Source organism: Narcine bancroftii, chromosome 2, assembly GCF_036971445.1.
Source record: "Narcine bancroftii isolate sNarBan1 chromosome 2, sNarBan1.hap1, whole genome shotgun sequence".
Lineage (NCBI taxonomy): Eukaryota > Metazoa > Chordata > Chondrichthyes > Torpediniformes > Narcinidae > Narcine > Narcine bancroftii.
The window spans coordinates 115,867,864-115,888,349 of record NC_091470.1 but is presented as its reverse complement, the minus strand read 5'-3'; the positions used below and the strand labels follow the sequence as shown (position 1 = coordinate 115,888,349).

General features: G+C 43.1%; 1 protein-coding gene across 4 annotated transcripts in view; it reads left to right on the top strand.

Moving 5' to 3' along the window:
• The first annotated feature begins 19,853 nt into the window (after positions 1–19,853).
• LOC138754187 (electrogenic sodium bicarbonate cotransporter 4-like) overlaps positions 19,854–20,486 on the top strand; it is a 228,351-nt gene continuing 227,718 nt past the window's right edge. For all 4 annotated transcript variants that reach the window (XM_069918076.1, XM_069918079.1, XM_069918075.1 and 1 more), the window contains exon 1: positions 19,854–19,943. The gene's annotated coding sequence lies outside the window, so the exon portion shown is untranslated. The remainder of the gene's footprint in view (positions 19,944–20,486) is intronic.

Genomic DNA, 20,486 nt, shown 5'->3' with positions numbered 1-20,486 from the left:
TGATTGCTTGGGCCAAAGGTTCTAATACTAATGCGAATAAGGCTGGTGACAACGAACAGCCCTGTCTAGTTGATTGAAACAAATTAAATACCGGCAAAATCTGTCCAATCGTCACCACCCAACCTGTAAAGAGTGGTCCAAATTTAATCTTTCTAACACTTTAAATAAAAAAATTCCACTCCACACGATCGAAAGCCTTTTCTGCGTCTAGTGCTAATATCATTGGTTTGTTGAGTTGCTGGCTTGAAGAATTAACTATTGTAATTAATGTAGTAATATCAACTGAATACCTATTTTTGATAAATCCTGCTTGATCCACGTACTAATTTCGGTAGAAAATCAACCAATCTGCTAATACTGTAATGGAATATTTGGGAGATAATTTGGTAAAATTAGAGTAGGTTACATACATACACACATTTTAAAACCGATCTTATTTGAAATACTGAAGAATGCATATTCAGTAACATTATAGAAACTATGGAGAATGCTATGCATATTTCATAAGTAGCCGCTAATTGAAATGATGTCATCAAATGAATTAACTGGAGACAGGTCATCTGTGTTGAACATTTTTACTAGGCTTCTGACCTTTCTGCAAAATGCACAGAAAGGTCACTCCTGAGAAGTTTGTTTACCTAAGACAACGGATGGGAGCAAAAGACTAACTCCTTTTATTTTCTGGAGAAGGTGGGGGTTTTGTGGCAAGTGTGAGAGTCACATGGGCTTTCTAGCAGTTGGCAGATGAAGAGAGAGAGACTGAACAGTCACAGCTGAAGGAAGCAGGAAAAGCTGGTTGGAAATGAAACAGAAACCTATAGAACGGCGGATGGCTGAAAGTGCTATCTGTCTGATGTTTCTCTTGAAATAAGTGGAAAAGAAAGGAACTCTGTGCTAGCCTGAAAGAAAGAGGTTATCATCTGGAGAACCCTGATGTGGCAAGTTTCATCAGCAAGACATTGAGGTGACTAATGGTGGTACCTCAGTTGGGGAAATCCTGGAACAACAAATCTCTCTCTGCAAACCTCCAAAGAACCTTCCTGAGCGGTAAACATTTACCTTTCGAGCACCAAAGCCTGGTGAACTTTATACATGTTAAATTCTGTGCACAGTATAAGAATTGCCTGCAACTAATGAACTTTGAAGAATGAGACGTGAGATTGAACTGTGAACAAAAGAACTTTTCTTAAATTTACACACACATCATACACGTGCGCTTAGAATTAGAAGGGGGTTAATTTGGGTTAGTTAAGTTAATAGAGATAAGTTAGATTATGTTTTCATGTTTAAAGATAATTAAAAACAACTTATGTTTAAGTAACTACTTATCTGGGTGAATATCTATTGCTGCTGGTTTTGGGGTCCTTTGGGCTGGTAACAATACCATTGCAACAATCTTGTAATCTACATTCAATAAAGATATTGGTCTATATGAAGCTACTTTTAGTGGGCCTCTATCTTTCTTTGGTATAACTGTTATTAATTAGTGGCTTGTTCAAGTACATCTGTATATACAGGAAATAACAAATCATAAAATTCTTTATAAAATTCCACTGTAAATCTGACTTCTCCAGGCGATTTTCCACTTGACGTAGATTGCAATGCCTCTTTAAGTTCTAAATCAGTAAATGAACCATCCAATACGTTAATATCCTCTTCCTCTAATAAAGGTAAATTTAAATTAGCCAAAAAAGAGTCAATCTGTTCTCTAAACTCTGAACAATTGAATGCCAATCGCAATGTCCTCTCTTGCATTCCATACTGACACCATTCTCACTGCCACAGATCACCCACAGTACTTGGTATTTAACCCACAGTCATAGAGCATGAACAGGTCCTTGGACCCAATTCATCCACCCTGACGAATTTGGCATTCTGCGCGAGTCTCATTTTCCTGCATTTGCTCCATATTGTTCTCATCCCTTCCTATCAATATCTCCTATCTAAAGGAGCAACAGAAGTAGTAGAGGTATGCAGTTCAATGATAGGTCTTAGAGGCAGAAGGAGTTGTGTTCAAAAGGGATGCAAGTAAATATTCAAAATGAAAGGATTTGCAGGGTGAACTAGCCCAATTGCTCTTGTATAGAGTTGGTATGGACTAATTCTGTGCTGCAACCTTGCCATGATTCTAATGGACACCAACCCTAGGTTCACTGACACCTTCCTCCTCTTATCTCGTGCAAGACAGCAACGTGAACATACTGTCACGAAACGGATGCAGACAGACTTGCGTGTGTGCACTAGCTGTCCTGTGTCATGATGTTGATCATCATGAGAACACTAGATGTCTGGCCTTTGACCATTGCTGGAGCCAAATTTAAGTAGTGTTCTCAGATATAATCCTGTTCCTCCTACCTCCACCATTACCTGGACCTTCACAACGTGGGGTAAAAGGAGGTATAATAACATGCCACAGTGGTGCCATGCCTCACAGCACCAGAGACTCTGATTCCATCACGACTATGAGTGCTGCCTCCCATCCATATGCACTGACCGCCCGTTTCCCTCCACAGATACTAGCTGACCTGGTGAGTTTCTCCCATTTGTGTATTGCATTCGACCCCAACGTCTGCAGAATTTCCTGACTAACTTGAGTTCCTCCAGCAGTTTTTTTGTTTTACTTTATTAATGCCTGGCTATTCTGACAGATGTTGTATCTTTGCAGCTCTTGGGACTGCTCATCATGTGCATTGGTATTTACGCGGAAGTGGAAAGACAGCAGAACAAAACAATGGAAGGTTTCTTTGCGGCACCCGCTGTCATCCTAGTGTTGCTGGGAGTCAGCATCTTTGTGGTGTCCTTCGCTGGGATGATTGGATCTCTCCGAGACAATCGCCTGCTACTTAAAATGGTGAGTTTCTCAACTTTGTGCATTACCCTGGCACATGAGTTAAAGGTGATACCAAGGGTAGCGGGCATATGGAGCAAGCTGCCAGAGGGTGTTAGAAGTAGCATCAATTGTAACATTCAAAAAAGATTTAGATAGTCCATTGATAGGAAATATTTAGTGAAATACTAGTAGAACACAGGTTTGGTTCGTTCATTATCATCTGATTGTATGTGTCCAACCTGGCAAAACAGTGACTCTCCAGACCACGGGTGCACGCACAAAAAAACACAATGCACATTACATCAACAACATTGGACAACAAAGATTTTGTTTGCTGAACACTTTTGGGTGTATATGGATTTGAGGCCCAAAGCCTTCTCCAAGGGGAAATAGGTTTGCTTGTCAAATTTTAGAGTGCACACAGAAGTACTGGCTGTTGATTGCACTTAACTCGTGTTCCGTACTCTCTTCAGCAACTGCCTCCAATAACTGGATCAATGATTAACACTTGTAAATTCAAATCAAATAACTGCACTGGAGTGGCAGAGTGTATTGCTGGAATATTTTTGAGTCATTGGACTCCCCTTCAATAACAACAAGGACTTGCATTAATGGTGTACCTTTAGCAAAACAAAACACCCCAAGATGCTTCACAGGATATTTACTGGTCTATAATTGAGATAAACCGATACCTTGACTAGTGAGCAAATGTTTGCACAGAGAGTCAAGGTTTAAATAGGAAGTGGTGGAAAGATTTATGAATGGAAAACCCAGGCTTAAGACCCAAGCAAACTGAAGAAAGGTCACCAATGTTGGATAATTAGAGTGGGGTGAAAATTGAAGGAAAATTGTAAGGCTGGAAAAGGTTATGGAGAAAAGGAAGGGTGAGGAGATGGGGGAAATTTGAAAACAGGTTGTGAATTTTAAGACTCCCACCATTTAGCACCTTGTGTGTCCTGCAAGAAGAACCAGTGACTGTCAGAGAGGGCGCCCCAAGAACCGTGAATAACCATATTATCTTTCTTCTCTATGCAAAGTAAATTGCACCTTTCCCTTCCAAATATATTCCAGTGGCAATCATATGGAATATTTTTACTATGGCTAAGATCGCAAATGGCAAAGCAGTTCAAAGAGATTGTATGGTCCTCTCCTACTTCTATTTCTGATTATTTTCTTGATGATGACTCTTTTCAACTCATGAGGTATTAATTTAGATATACAGCACGGTAACAGGCCCTTCCAGCCCACGAGCCCGTGCTACCCAAATACACCGATTAACCCCATATGTTTTTGGAGGGTGGGAGAAAACTGGAGCACCTGAGGAAATCTATACAGACACAGGGAGAAGGTATAAGCTCCTTATAGACAGTGTTGTATTTGAACCTGGGTCGTGGCTTTGTAACACCATTACACTAATGCCACACTAACCGTGCCACCCTCAGCTAATCATGATGCCTTTTTGGTCTGGGAAAAAAAAAAATCCGAAGAATTTCAATCTGTGTTAAGACATTTTTAAAAATGGTAAGGTTTTTTATGATTAGACCAGTGGGAAGAATAGTTGGCATGGTAGATTGAGGTGCATTCACAACTCTCCATAGTTTCTCCTAGTCTTGCACAGAGAAACCATAGAAAGTTTCTGGTCTCCTTTGATAGATCCAAGCAGAGAACTTTCTCTGGTGCATCTGTGCAGGAATTGATGAAAGACTTTGGGAGCATGCCGAATTTCCTTGGACTTCTGAGAAAATAGAGTAGTTGGTGCACTTTTTTTGGTTTGAAGCATGCCCTCTCATTCATTGTCATGCTGCAACTCACCCAAGCTAGCAATGAGCTCAGGATGAAAAATTGGCAGAGATCAGTGTGGATCACCTGGAAGGGCAACATTTTGGTCAATGGGTAATCAGAGAATACGAGATTCAGGCAGGAAAGTGGAACTTGGGGACCAAGATAAGATCAGCTGTGCTCATAATTAAACTTTAATTACCTTGAGGAAGAGCTCAGGCCTGAAACATTGATTATATATCTTTACCTCCTATCGATGCTGTGAAACCGGCCGAGTTCCTCCAGCATTTCTGTTTTTACAATTATCACAGTGTCTACAGTCTCTCGTAATGAGAGTTGTTGTAGATTGGAAGGACTGAATGCAGAGGCTGATTATCTTTCTATTCATCTGGATGAAACATTCCAGACCAGTGATTTTCTGCTCTGTGTGGTCTCTCTGTTGATGCTGGTCCATTATTGGAGTTCTGCATGCAGTGGTTAATTTTTGCTGACTCAGGGGATATATAAAGGAAGTTATGTAAATCACTTTAGCATTGAACAATCTATGAGGGAATAAGATCGATAAACCTTGCTTATATTTCAAGAGATTATTACTTTATCTCTTGGAATTTATTTAAATTTATACAGTAAAAAAAAACCACACACAAATGCTGTAGAAACTCAGCAGGTCCAACAGTGCCTTTGTGTAGCAAAGGTGAAGATACATCACCAATGTTTCGTGTTTGAGCCCTTCATCAATTTATACCGTAGTCGATTTACCTGTTGAAAAATGGGAAAAGTCGTTCTGAGAAATTTACGTCAGTGCCTGGCAGCATACTGAGAAAAAGACATTCCATAAACAAGTTGAATTGGTAGAAAAGGGATGCTCTCTGATTAATATAGCTACCGTCAATTCCTATCGCTGACGCCATTCGTAATCATGCATTTGTTCCTGTGTGCCAAGAAACATGCTAGTTTTACATATGGTGCCCAAACCCCAGTCATATCCCTGGTGCATATCCTTCAGACATATGTTACTCCTGCACATCCCTTAATTTCTGTAGAGTGCCTCCCTCTGTAATATCCCTAGTGCATGTCACAGAGTAATATTCCATATGTGCATTACACTGATAACAAATATGGACTTTCTTCAGTAATAAACCCCTTTTATATCCTTCACTAATATCCCGATGTGAATTTCTCATGCATATCCCTGATGTGCAAGCCTTGTCAAGATTTGTATTGCACATCATCAGTAATGTTCCTCTGTAGGTCAGTGATACACTGATATTCCTAAGCTACAAAATGTGAGGGCATCTGAGATTAGGATATAAATGTTGCCTTTCCACACCACTGAGAACAAATGTTCTCTGCCGCTTTGTTGGATGCACAGCCCAAGAGCAAGTAGAGGCTCCAATTTTTTTCCTCTAAATGACAATTAATGCAACTGAATAAAAGGCTGGAAAAGGTTGTTTACAAAACTCATTGTCATTGCATTCAGGAGAAGTCCCAAACATCACAGGAACCGTGGTTTTTTTTTAAAAGTCCAGTTATTGTTGTCGGGCTCCCGTTCACGCATCGCAAGGTCCCGTACACACATCGCAAGCTTACAGAGGCACAAACAATAGACAGGTTGGATATTCTGATCATTGTCCTGGGGACAATTCACTACCCTACAGAAGAGGGCCCAGAGCTAAGCAGAGCAATCACTCAGCATTGCTCGTATCCACTGTCACTGGTTTTAAGCTGTAGAGCCAGTCCTGCCTGGAGATGTATCAAAGTTTCTCCTGCTGACACTGTGCTTCAGTGATGGCACCTTGCTTTTTCATTATTTCCTATGTCATACCTTTTTGAAGTTAGCTATGATGGAAATGTGACTGATGTTTCAGGAAATCTAAATCTCACTTAGTTTTTCTTGCGCGCTATCGGGCACGAGCTTCATATCTTCTGGCACTGAAGTTGTAATTTTAGCTGTCATTTACATCCATTCCACTGTTAGAACAAATCAAAACTCCATAATAGTGATAGGAAAACATATGGGCTGGAGATTACTTTGCTTCTTCCCACCTTTTCCCCCTCTCTCTGCCTCCTAATGCACAACACTCTCAGCAGGCAGTCTGAGAATACTCAGGAGGAATTCTTCCTTTCCTTTTCACTCTTTATAACCATATAACCGTTTACAGCACGGAAACAGGCCATGTCGGCCCTTCAAGTCCGTACCGGTTCACTTGAACAACTCCACTATGACTTTAATTGCTCACTTCTTTTCCTTTTTGGCTTTTGATCCTTTTCCTCAATCTTGTTCACTCTTCTTTTGTCCTTTACACATAGATCCTGTAAAAATTCTAACAGAGAAGTGGACATTCAGTCAATCACTTCTGTACCTTGTCTATAAAAGAACTGATCCTCAGATAAGGGGGTGTACCCTCAATAGTGTTCTGCAGATAAGGTGACCCTCCCTCGTTACTGGCCATCAGAAAAGGCGGTGTTCACCCAGTCCTATCCCTTCAATGTGCAGCTCTCCCTCATCTGACAGTGGGCCATTTCTTCACCCCCGTTTCTCTGATGGTGTTGCACTCTGGATGTACTGTCCCTTTGCTCTGTGGCATTCTCTTTGTACTGGCCCTTTGTGGGTGTGACAATGACTCAGCATTGTCCCTGCAACCTGTTGTGCACTCACAGTGCGATCTGTCCAAGTGTGTATCCTCATTACACTTCTGTTGTGATATATTCCTTCAAGAACATCTGATACAATGGCCATCACCCATTGCTATGGGTCCGATAGTGCAGTACTTTCTCACTATGGGTGAGAAGAAAGTAGGGGGCCATGTTATCCCTCCAACTGTGTGATATTTTCTCACTACAATCTATCTGACAGGAGAAGCTCCCTTTATACTAAAAGCACAGAAAAGCTGGAGGAAATTACCTCTATGGAAGGTAATAATATATCACCAATGTTCCTGGCCTGAGGCCTTCTTCAGAACCAAGATACCAACTACGACAATCACAGCTTCTGCAGAGTTTAGTGTTTCACTCCCTTAATACTGCGTCTCTGACAGCTTGGTGGTGTCTCAGTGTTTCCCTTTGAGAGGAAGGCACTCCCTCAGTGCTGTCCTTCCAATGCTCCAAAACACTCAGTTTTATGGAACGTTGGAACTGAGTGAACACTTTTGTAGATTAGGGTAAATGTATGGCAAGTAGCATTGGCCAAGTGGGATTCAATTTTTTTAAAATTGTCTAGTAATAAAACAGAAAATGTGGTATTACATGAAATTTCCTTCAGTCCACTGTAAGGCAGGCAAAGATTCAGCATCAGCCAGTGTCCCTGACAGCCTGAGAAAGATGAGCAAAAGAGATGAGAATCAGGAGTGCAGAAAGTAAGAGATATTCCTTGTTTGCCAAGTTCCGAATCAATCTTAACCTACCGAAAATGAGGCATTGCTACAATCAAAGTAATCTGAAGTAAGATTATCACCGAAGGCTCTCAGAAACTTCTACAGGTGTAACTGTGAAGCACATCCTGGCTGGTTGCATCACTGGCTAGTATGGAGGTATCAACACTCAGGAGAAGAAAAAAACTTCAGAGGGTAGTTAACTTGGTCTGCGACATCACAGGCACAGGTGACGTCGTGGCAGTATCTCAAGAAATCGGTCTCTATCCTCAAGGACCTCCATCACCCAGGCCATGCCCTCTTCACTCTGCTACCATTGGGAAAAAGGTACAGGAGCCTGAAGACAAGCACTCAATGGCATAAGGACAGCTTCTTCCCCTCTGCAACAAAAGGAGCAAATGAGGTATTTGCAGAGTATAAAAAATGTAGAAGAATACTAAAAGATAGCAGGAAGGCAAAAAGAAGGCATGAGTGTGCTTAGGCAGGTAATGTGAAGGTAAATCCGTAGAGTTTCTTCAAGTATATTAAGAGTAAGAGGATAACCATGGACAAAATTGGTTCCCTAGAGGATCAGAGTGGTCATCTATATGAGGAGCCTCATGATATGGGGGAGATCTTAAACAGTTTTTTGCATCAATATTTACACAGGAAACTGGCTCTGTGCATACGGATGTAAGGGAAATAAATAGAGACATATGGAGATTAGGAGGAGGAGGTGATTATTGCCTTACAGCAAATAAAAGTAGTTAAATCCCCTGGGCTGGACATGATATTCCTTCAAACTTTGAGGTAGACAAGTGCTGAAATTGTAGGGGCCCTGACAGATATATTCAAAATGTCTTTGGCCACAGAAGAGGTGACAGGGAATTGGAGAGTGGCGCATGTTGTCCCATTGTTTAAGAAAGACTCCAAATGTAAACCAGGTCACTATAGGCCAGTGAGCCTGACGTCATAGTAGGTAAATTATTGGAAGGAGTTCTGAGAGATAGAATATGTAGGTATTTGGATAGCCATGGGATGATTAAGGACCGTCAGCATGGCTTTGTGCAGGGTAGGTCATGTTTAATAAATCTTGTAGAGTTTTTCGAGGAAATTTCCAAGAAGATAGATGAAGGAATGTTGTCTGCATGAACTTTAGAAAAGCCTTCGACAAGGTCCCACATGGAAAGTTTGTTCAGAAGGCATACATAAAGGGGTTATAAACTGGATTCGAAATTGGCTGTGGGAAAAATCAGAAAGTGATAGTGGATGGTTGCTTCTCAGACTGGAGGCCTATGACGAGTGGAGGCCTATGACGGGTGGGGGCCTATGACGGGTGGGGGCCTATGACGGGTGGGGGCCTATGACGGGTGGGGGCCTATGACGGGTGGGGGCCTATGACGGGTGGGGGCCTATGACGGGTGGGGGCCTATGACGGGTGGGGGCCTATGACGGGTGGGGGCCTATGACGGGTGGGGGCCTATGACGGGTGGGGGCCTATGACGGGTGGGGGCCTATGACGGGTGGGGGCCTATGACGGGTGGGGGCCTATGACGGGTGGGGGCCTATGACGGGTGGGGGCCTATGACGGGTGGGGGCCTATGACGGGTGGGGGCCTATGACGGGTGGGGGCCTATGACGGGTGGGGGCCTATGACGGGTGGGGGCCTATGACGGGTGGGGGCCTATGACGGGTGGGGGCCTATGACGGGTGGGGGCCTATGACGGGTGGGGGCCTATGACGGGTGGGGGCCTATGACGGGTGGGGGCCTATGACGGGTGGGGGCCTATGACGGGTGGGGGCCTATGACGGGTGGGGGCCTATGACGGGTGGGGGCCTATGACGGGTGGGGGCCTATGACGGGTGGGGGCCTATGACGGGTGGGGGCCTATGACGGGTGGGGGCCTATGACGAGTGGTGTGCCTCTCAATGGTGCTAGGACCATTGTTTTTTGTTGTCTCTATCAATGATCTGCAAGATAACATGGTAAATTGGAGATCAGCAAGTTTGTTGATGACACAAAGATAGGAGACGTTGTGGACAATGAGGAAGATTTTCAAAGCTTGCAGAGGGATCTGGACCAACTTGGAGACTGGGCCATTAAATGGGTGATGGAATTTAATGCAGACAAGTGTGAGGTGATGCATTTTGGAAGGACAAATCAAGAAAGGACGTACACAGTAAATGGTAGGGCACAGAGGATTGTGGAGGAGCAAAGAGACCTGGGGATATAGTGCATTGTTCCCTGAAGGTGGCACCGCAGGTGGACAGGCTTGTAAAGAGAGCTTTTGGCCTTTTAGCCTTTGTAAATTGAAGTATTGAGCATAGGAGTTGGGATGTTATGTTGAAGTTATATATTTGGTGAGACCAAATTTGGAATATTGAGTGCAATTCTGGTTGCCAAACTACAGGAAGGATAAGATTGAAGGAGTGCAAAGATTTACTAGGATGTTGCCGGGTCTTCAGGAGTTGAGTAACAGGGAAAGATTCAACAGGTTAGGACTTTATTCCTTGGAATGAAGAAGAATAAGGGGAGATTTGATAGAGGTTTACAAAATGATGAGAGGTATAGACAGGGTGGATGCGAGTAGGCTCTTTCCACTGAGATTAGGAGAGATAAATATGAGAGGATGTAGCTTTAGGGTGAAAGGGGAAAGGTTCAGGGGAAACATTAGGGGGAATTTCTCTACTCAGAGTGGTGGGAGTGTGGAATGAGCTGCCATCTGATGTGGTGGGTGTGGACTTGATTTTGAATTTTAAGAATAAATTGGTTAGATGTGTGGATAGGAGAGGTCTGGAGGGTCATGGAATGGGAGCAGGTTATTGGGACAAGCTGACTGGAGGGATGAGTGGTCTGTTTTTCTGTGCTGTAGCATTCTTTGATTCATAGATACTGCCTTACTTTGTGTGTTTGTTTTTCTTGCACTATTTATTTATTGGGTAAGGTGATCAGCAAGTTTGTTGATGCTGCTGTGAAACAATGAAGCTTGTGACATGTTAATGTTAATAAATTACGATTCTGATTGAAAATGTGAAGCAACTGTCACATTTCTTTTTAATGATATGTTGGTTTCCATCCTTCAGTCTGAAAAACATTTCCTTTGTATTGTAAATTTTATTGTGCAACATTGAAATTGTATGAACAGGTGGGCAGCAAATGAAATCTACTTTTAATATTTCAGACTAATGAATATTAGTTATCCTCGGAGAGACCAATCTGCATTTAGCATTTATGTAATAAATAAAATGGCTCTTAAGAGCCTGCCAAAGATCTCTCTGATGTTCTGTCATTATTAATGAGTGATGAAGCACTCTGATCTATATTTCTATATTCTTATTCTTGAGCATAAGAGATAAATAGATAACAGGTTGTGACTATCCAATGGTTAACTCTGCAAAATATCAAGGCTACATTTAGCGGTTAGCGAAACACTGTTACCACACCAGCGACTTGAGTTCAAAGCACTTTCTGTAAGGAGTTTGGACATTCTCCCCATGTCTTCCTAGGTTTTCTTTGGGTGCTCCAATTTCATCCCATCCTTTAAAAATGTACGGGGGTTGTTGGTCGATTGGGTGTAATTGGGCATCACTGGCTCATGGGCCAGAAGGGCCAGAGTTATATGAAAGAGGAGTGCAACTCCAAAAGGCTAGGCATATTTGTGGCAGGTTGCTCAACTCAGCACTGATGGCTTTGAGGGGAGATAGGCTTGAAGTTAAAGTTCAGATTGCATTCTACAAGGTGTTTTCTGCCCTCTTTGTGTGTTCTCTGATTTTTGTCTCTAGTCCAGATTTTGATGAACATGTCAGCTGAAGGCACAAAAGATCTGGAGGAATTCAGTGGGACAAGCAGCACCATTGACAAAGAATTGTCGAAGTTTCTAGCCAGGATCCTGCTCTGATTCTCTCGTCCCATTGAGTTCCTCCAGCAGATTGGTTGTTGTTCCAGATACAGTGTTTGCTTTGTGTTGCCGGCTGATTTACCGTAATTATTCGTGTACAATGCGTTTCGTGTGTAATGCAAACCCCCCCCCCCAATTTCTGAGGGGAAAAAGGGGGGAAAATTTTACCCCTGTGTATAATACGACCCCTACCCTTGCCCACCTGAGTTGCGCGGGTGTCTCTCTCCCCCTTCACCTGCCTGAGTCGTGCTGGTGTCTCTCCCCCCTCGTCTGCCTGAGTCGCGCTGCCGTCTCTCCACCTGCCCAAATCGCGCTGCTGTCTCTCCGCTCGAGTCACGCTGCCGTCTCTCCGCCTGCCCGAGCCACACTGCCGTCTTTCCGCCCGCCTACCCACCCGAGTCGTGCTGCCGTCTCTCCGCCCGCCCAAGTCGCGCTGGTGTCTCCCCCCATTGCCCACCCAATTCGCGCTGGTGTCTCTCTCCCTGCCCGAGTCGCGCTGCCTTCTCTCTGCCCGTCTGCCCGAGTCGCGCTGCCATCTCTCTGCCCGTCTGCCCGAGTCGCGCTGCCGTCTCTCCGCCTGCCCGAGCCACACTGCCGTCTTTCCGCCTGCCTGAGCCACACTGCCGTCTTTCCGCCCGCCTACCCACCCGAGTCGTGCTGCCGTCTCTCCGCCCGCCCAAGTCGCGCTGGTGTCTCCCCCCATTGCCCACCCAATTCGCGCTGGTGTCTCTCTCCCTGCCCGAGTCGCACTGCCATCTCTCTGCCCGTCTGCCCGAGTTGCGCTGCCATCTCTCTGCCCGTCTGCCCGAGTCGCGCTGCCATCTCTCTGCCCGTCTGCCCGAGTCGCGCTGCCATCTCTCTGCCCGTCTGCCCAAGTCGCACTGCCATTTCTCCGACGGCCCACCCAAGTCGCACTGCCATCTCTCCCCCCCCCCCTCCCCCCCAGTCGGCCTGCCGTCAATGTAGCCAGCTGCTGATAATCTTACTTATTGTTAAAACTGGCAGAAAAAAAAATAAAATTTTACTCCCGTGTATAATGAGGACTCCCCACCGCCCTACTTTGAGCTTGAATTTGGGTGCCAAGTTTTTCGGACTATACTCGAATGTTTACGAGTAAGTGTGGTAGGGTTAGATGTTACATCTCCTAGAGCAGAGTTCAATGCAGGCAGACTAAAGGCAATTGTATACATGATTTTGTTTTAAACCAGCCTCACCGCTGGGCACTCTTTTCTAGTTTAGCATTAAAGTTCAGATCGTAGATAGAGAACGATTCTAATAGAACAGATTGAGATTGAGTGGAGCAAGTCATACCTGATATGGACCTCCCCAGCTTCTTATATTCACTCCTTCTCTATATTGCCATCATCATTAATCATGTGGTGTTGCTTCAAATTTGGATTTTCCTCTCTGAACTTTTTCTCCTCTCACCTCTTTTAAGATGCTGCTTAAAATCTACCACTTGATCAGTCATTCAGTCACCTGACCGAAAAGCTCCTTCCTTGACCAGGACCAGACTTGCTCTGTTTATGCCTTTGGGTGGCCATCTTATTTCAGTAAAGGTAATAGTGCTCTCAATGGAAGATTTCTAACAACGCTTGCTCAAAGTTTAAAATACACTCACCTTCTGGCTGGACATAGGAAACCATTCCACAGCGAAAGCAGGTCATAGAATCTGTTCTCCCTCATCCCACGTGTGACTTTGAATCTTGTTATCTCCTCAACTGATTTTTTTTTGTTTCCCTCCTCAGTTTAAATGGACGCTGGTCGTTGTTATGTTGCTGGAGTTGGTTTTCATAATTGTCAGCTTTTTATGCCGGAATAAGGTATGCCATTTGGTTTATTTTCTCCACCCCCCCCCCCCCCCACACCACCAATATTTTCCCTCCCAGTGAGTTAGATTTCAGATTTGTTGTCAGAGTACATACACGACATCATATACAACCCTGAGATCTCTTTTTCCTGTGGGCACAGCCAAATTACCGCTAATTGGTAGTTATTCACTCAAATTCTGATCAGCCAGGAATGTGATAGTTGAGGGTAGGTTTGAATCATTGAGTTGCTGTGCACTACCCACCTGGCATGGTTGGCATAGCGATTGGCGTTACGCCTTTACTGCACCAGCAATCGGGACTGAGACCAGACCTGGATTTGAAACCGCGCTGTCTGTAAGGAATTTTTACGTTCTCCCCATGTTTGCATGGGGTTTCCTCCTACCTTTCAAAAATATACCAAGGTGTAGGTTCATAGGTGCAGTTTGGATGGCACAGACCTGTAGAGCAATGCTGCATGTCTAAAAATATTTTTAAATTAAAATTTCTCCCACCTTGCATCAGCAAGATGAGTTTATTTAAGTGACTGTTAAATGGGATAAAATATTTAGGAATATAAACTATAGGTCATCTGGATTCAAAGAAACCCCTTGAATCTCATGAGTGTCTCTAAGGACTATTGTCAGACGTTCGAAAGCTAGATCAAATAGTAAGGGGCTAAGGGAACTGGTTATTTCTTTTAAAAACAGCTCAATAGTAATAGCAAATCACTTGTATCAATGTTTAAACAAAGGAAGGCTTTTTAAACATTAAAATAATGTTTAATTCTCACCAAAAAAATGCTGGCTGCAACGCTGCCACCAATCACCAAGACCTCCCAACCACCGCCGCCGATCCCCCACATGTACCCACTGATGCCGCCGATCCCTGAGGAGGCTTCCCTGGCCAGTGGAACACCTACTGGCGAGTCGGTGGGCTCCTGTCTCCCCAGTCACCAGAGCTCGCTACTCTGAATCCTCCCCTAGGCCTGCCGCACACACGCACGTCGGGGAGTCTGATGTGCGTTTGCAGTAGTAGGCCGAGGGAGAGATCTTCATTGGGAGCTCAGGTGTGCCAAGGAGGGAAGAAGGAAAGAGGATAGGAGGGAAGGGGGAGGGAACGCCACTCAGCCCGAGTTCCCACTCATGCCCGGGAGGCTGCTCTCTTTGATGACACTGGGACAAGGGATTCTTCCACCACTTGCGGCTGGGAGACAGTGGCACGTAGATTGAGATGGAGAGTTGAAAAGAAAAGTCAATAAAGATAAAGAGGAAATGGAAAGAGAGAGGGGAGGGAGTTACCTGAAACTAGGACAATCGTTGTTCTATTTTCATATCAAGAGAATTTTTTTTCAACCTGTGAGGTCAGTTCAGCTCCAAAAAAAAATTTCAGATAAATGAAGATTTCGGAAAATGCGATTTTGGATAATCAGGGTTGTATTGCATGTTAATGATTGGTTGAGTTGAGAGCTCTGTATTTATTTTTGCAGTTATCAGCCTCAGTTAAATAGCTGTTAACATACTCTCTTTTCCTGTAGGACTTCTTCGAATTGCTTTTATTGTAAAGCCTTCATTTACTATGTATAAATGTGCTTTATAATGCAGATAAAGAGGGGGAAGATGACAAATGCTTTCATATGTGCAAACACTTATTCTTGTTATTATTGAAACATTAAGGTGCTGTCTTAAAACCCTCTACAATATTCAAATACTTCTGTTCCATGAAACAGAAACAATATTTCATTAATCACGTCTTCATTCTGTTTTGAGTCCTTGATTTTTAATAGCATGACTTGTTCTGTCCAAAAAAGTATTTAGACTTTCCTCATCCCTTTTTACCATGGTTTAAAATCATTAAAAACCATAGCATTTTGTGAGTCTAAGCCCAAATTAAGTATTTCTTCCTGATCCTTCTAAACCATCTAAAACAGTAACATTATTCTTCTTACGGTTGGTTAACTTTCTCAAACCATTGATCCTGAACAGTCAGTTTCATCAGTTCTGGATTATGTCCTTCATTAAACTTAACTCTGCTTTTATCACAAAAGAAAACCCCATGTGACAAAGCTCTCCAATTCATTGCAAATATATCTGAGGTTGGGGAGAAAAATTATTCAATGGTATTGGATGAGCACCTGCCCTCAGATGGTCTGCTTGTTGCTTCTCTGGGACTTTCCATCAGTGAGCTGGTCTCTCCTCTAACAAAGACATTCCTGGAGAACTGTGTGTTGCATGATTAACAACACGATGCGATCTGTAGGTTAATTCCCCTTACCAATTAACAGTATTGCAGCTCCTAAGGTAAATAATCCTTTTCATTCCAATTCAGAATTGGAATGGGTCTTGCAAATAATGGGAAGGCACCTCAAAATACAATAATTGTCATCAGAAGCTGAGCCAATAATTTACTATCTCCTGCAGTTCACCTTGGTTAAATCATTAACCAGATGCTAGGTATGCCACGATATAAAGGCACTAATTAATCTAACGTGCATTTTGTTCGGAGATTGTATTTTATTTTGCACAGGAGATTCAGCGTTAATTTTGTCAATTACTTTTGCTTTGTACTTGTTTGGTCTTGCTCAGTAAAATATTATCCGGAGTGACTGGACCGCTGTGTGCTGGAGTACAGTAATATATTACACGGCCATGTGGTCACTTGGCACGGAATGTTAATGACTGCAACACAGGCACAGGCTTGTGGTACTATCTCTGTAGGTAGCATATTTTGCCAGACTTCAACACTCCACAGCTATTCCAAGAAAGCATCCATTGCCCTTGCTGGAACATCCTTTCACTAAGAGATTGTTTTCATGGTTGCCTGACCTGATCTGACCTGATGATACAGGTGGCCATGTTCCTTTTAATTCTGGTGCTCCCATTGTGCATTCTCTACATCAGAGACTGAGTGCAAACTGGGAGATTGCTTTGCTGTACACCTTCGCTCTGTCTGCATCAGTTGCACGAATCTCCCAGTGGCCAACTATTTCAAATCTGCATCCCACTCCCATGCTCACATATCTGTCTATGGCCTCATGTACTATCCCACCAAGACCACCTGTAAATTGGAGGAAACAACATCTGATTTTCCATCTGGGCACTCTTCAACCAGATGGCATTAATATAGACTTGTCTGGTTTCTGCTAACATGCTCTGCATTTTCCCTCCCTTCCCTTTGTCTTCTTTCATTCTCTCTTTCATTCACAGAGCCATTCCCCCTTCTCCCTGCTTACTGCTGCCGTTGGGACCGTGCTCCTCCCCCCACCATTTTATTTGGGTGTCTGCCTACATTTTGCTCATACCTTGATGAAAGGCTCAAGCCTGAAACATTGGTTATGTACTTTTATCTTTGCTATATTAAGTATACTGTTTGACCTGTTGAGTTTCTCCAACATAGTGTTTCTTCTTCAACCACAGTGTCTGCAGACTCTTGTGATTTGCTTCCTTTTTATTCAAGTGCCTGTCTGCTTTTTGCTTTTACCTCGACATAGGGCTCAGCCCAAAACGTTGGTTACCCTTTACTTCCTATACGTAGATGCTGCGTGACCTCCTGAGTTTCTCCATTACTTTTGTGTATTCCACTATAATCCCAGCATCTGCAGACTATGCCCATATTTCTTAGTACTGTAATAACAGTAGGTTATGCATTTCCATCCCTATTGGACAAATAAATAAATAAATGTGTCATTGAGGTTGTATTTCTGGGATGGTCTTTGCCTTACGAAGGACATGTTTTCTGCAGCAATTATGTGCTGTTTTACTGGGTCAGTTCCTGATAGCACAGAGGGACTGTTCATGTCAGATTCGCACCTGCCCACAAAGGATCAAGCAGCTCCAAGAATGACAGGAAGCCATGAGGAATTAGTCGGATTTTCCCACTGATTAAAGACCAGCGTCTTTAATCAAGAAAGTCTGTGGATGCTGTGATTGTAGTGTATCACGCAAACGTGCTGAAGAAACTCAGCAGTACATCACCAAAGTTTAGTGCCTGAGCCTTGGTTGGACCATCAAAAACTCCAAAAGATTGAAGTTGAAGAAACTTTAGAACAAAAGCACATCTGCTGCTCAACTATTCTGCACTGGACAGGGGCTGTGGAACATTCTGGAGCCTGTGGGTGGAGACACAGGCCCAGCTTGCCAATGGATGTGCCCAAACAGACAAATACAATGATTTCCTGCATACCTTTGCAGCCTATGGATGCTATGTGATCTGCTGGGTTTCTCCAACACTTTAGTGAATGTGACTAGTGTTTTATTACTTTGTATTTACCATGTTTTCCATGAATTTTTAAATCCAAAATGGTGCCAGAGAGTAATGACATTTTCAGTGCCTGGATAGCAATAAATTAAGCTCAGAGCTCTCAAACTTTAAACTCTCACTTATTCAGTATTTTTATGCATCCAGAATTCATTTGATTTATTTTTGGTGTGTTTTACTTGAAAACTTTAATACAATAAAATCCCCATTACCTGGCATTCAATCAACTGGAATCTCAAACAACCGGAGGGAAAAGAAATCGTGGAAATAAGTAAAAAGTAAAAGATAAAAATAAATAAGAATAAATAAAGTTTTGAATAAGATTTTAAAATTGGGAAAATGAATGTTCTCTGAAGTAACACACAACCCCTTGGGAGCAAACATTCAGCCCTTTTCATGCCCTGCCCATCTGTGGCAGCTGTTTGAATAAAGTTTTGTTTGAATAAAATGGCAGCACTCAGGAGAAGTTTCCCCTTCATGTTCCCCCTAAACTTTTCCCATTTCACTCTTAACCCATGTCCTCTGGTTTGTGTCTACCTGCATTCCCTCATCATTTTAAATACCTCAATCAAAAATCCCCTCATTCTTCTACGCTTCACAGAATAACCTGTTAAACCTTTCCCTTTAACTCATTTCCAGGAATTACTTAAATAAAGTGAACTTTATATAATTAAAGACTACAATCCTGATTTTGTTTTCCAAATGTCTTTTAAACAGTGTATTCTTAATGCAGTTGGGCATTGTAAGAGGGAGTCTCAGTCAACAGAAAATTTGCATATGTGGCAACCGTAATCTCCAAAGGTGTCGGATAATGGGGATTTTTACTGTATAGAGAATTCCAGTGTAAAACATTATTATTTGAAAGGCTAAGGCAATTACATATTTATTCAAAGGTTTTTGCATAGCGTACTAGTGTGAAGCACTCTTTTTGAGTAATTTTCATGAAGCCAACTCACTCTATTCCCCATGGATGGCGGATAGTTGGGAGAATACGGCAACGGCTTTGGTGTGGTTTGTTGAATTAGTTTTGGTTATGGGGTGTGTGTGTGTGTGTGTGTGTGTGTGTGTGTGTGTGTGTGTGTGTGTGTGTGTGTGTGTGTGTGTGTGTGTGTGTGTGTGTGTGTGTGTGTGTGTGTGGGGACACCTCAGCACATTCATCATGCCCACATTAATGGACAGTCTTCACTGCCTGGGCTAAGTCATGTGTGATTGTGTTCCTGGTTGTGTGATTGGGTTGGCTGGGTTGTGGTGATGTGCTGCCCACCCACTAGAGACTGGAAATTGATTTCTACTCACAAATTTCATCCACAGGAACACATAAACCAGAGAAGACCATCTCAGTGGTCCATTCAATGGGATCAAGGTTGCTAGCAACTCTCAGTCCTTGTTTCCATGAGGGTTGACAGTTTTCAGAGTGAAGCTGAAGGCAGTCTATGTGCAGACACACAGGCCCTTAATATGTTTACCCATTACTGGGGATCTGTGGCTAGAGGGAAATGTGTTTACCATGCTCTGAAAGTTCCAAATTCCATGACTCCCCAGAACAAAATCCTTTATAGCTGGATACCACAATACCTGGTTTCTGCTGCCCTTCCACAAATCGCCCATAAGCAGTGCTGATAATGGAATGATGCACCAGATAGTTGCCCATTAGCCAGCTAATTACATACAATGTGATCAGCTGGTGTAGCTTCTGGAGGCCTGAGTGTTCTGGCGTCCTGGGCAGGTGAAGAAATGGACATTCGGAAAGGCAGTAGGTTTCCTTCAGCAATGCCCAATCAGAACACAGCTCGATGTTCATGATAGCATAAAAAATGTGTCCAAGTGGACAGTTGGTGTTGTTGTGATTGATCGTGTACTCTGAGGAGGATATTCATCTTGTTTCAAAGAGCTTCTGACTCCTTTGAATGCTTCTGTCCTGCAGGTTCTAATGATATTTAAAGTAAACGTGCGAGAGGGGATTAGACATTATTACGATGACTTGGATTTCAAAAACATTCTGGATCGCATTCAAACCAAGGTCAGTCTCCGAGTCGTGTGTTCTGGTTGCTTGTTACGTGGAGTGTGGCTCGAAACTCTCCATGAATCAGTTCTGAACTTTCTCCATTCATGCTTTAGGGTTTGTTTACCTGATTGGTTATCCCGCCCTTGCTGTTGATGCTGAGGGTGGGCAGGGGTTGATCTTTCACAGATCTGAGTCCAAATTTTAATTTGAATTGCATTCATTTTTAATAAAACCTTGGGTTAACTTTAACAAACTTACTGGATGAGTTTGGCTGAGTCCTTTGTTGTTTGCTCTCCTGTCTGACCATTGAATGCACTGCATAACTCTTAAATGCCTTCTCAAATGTGCCAGATTCATGGACAGTTTCTTTCCCACCATTGTCAGACTTCTCATTGAACCTCACACTAGTAAAATAGCAATGCTGTTACTGTCTTCCAACTGCCTTCTCTGTAATTCTGCACTCTGTTGTTACTGCTATGCCATGTTTAGATGAGATACAAACAAGAGGACATGAGGAGATGTTTAGGGGATATTTCTTCAAACAGAGAGTGGTGGGAG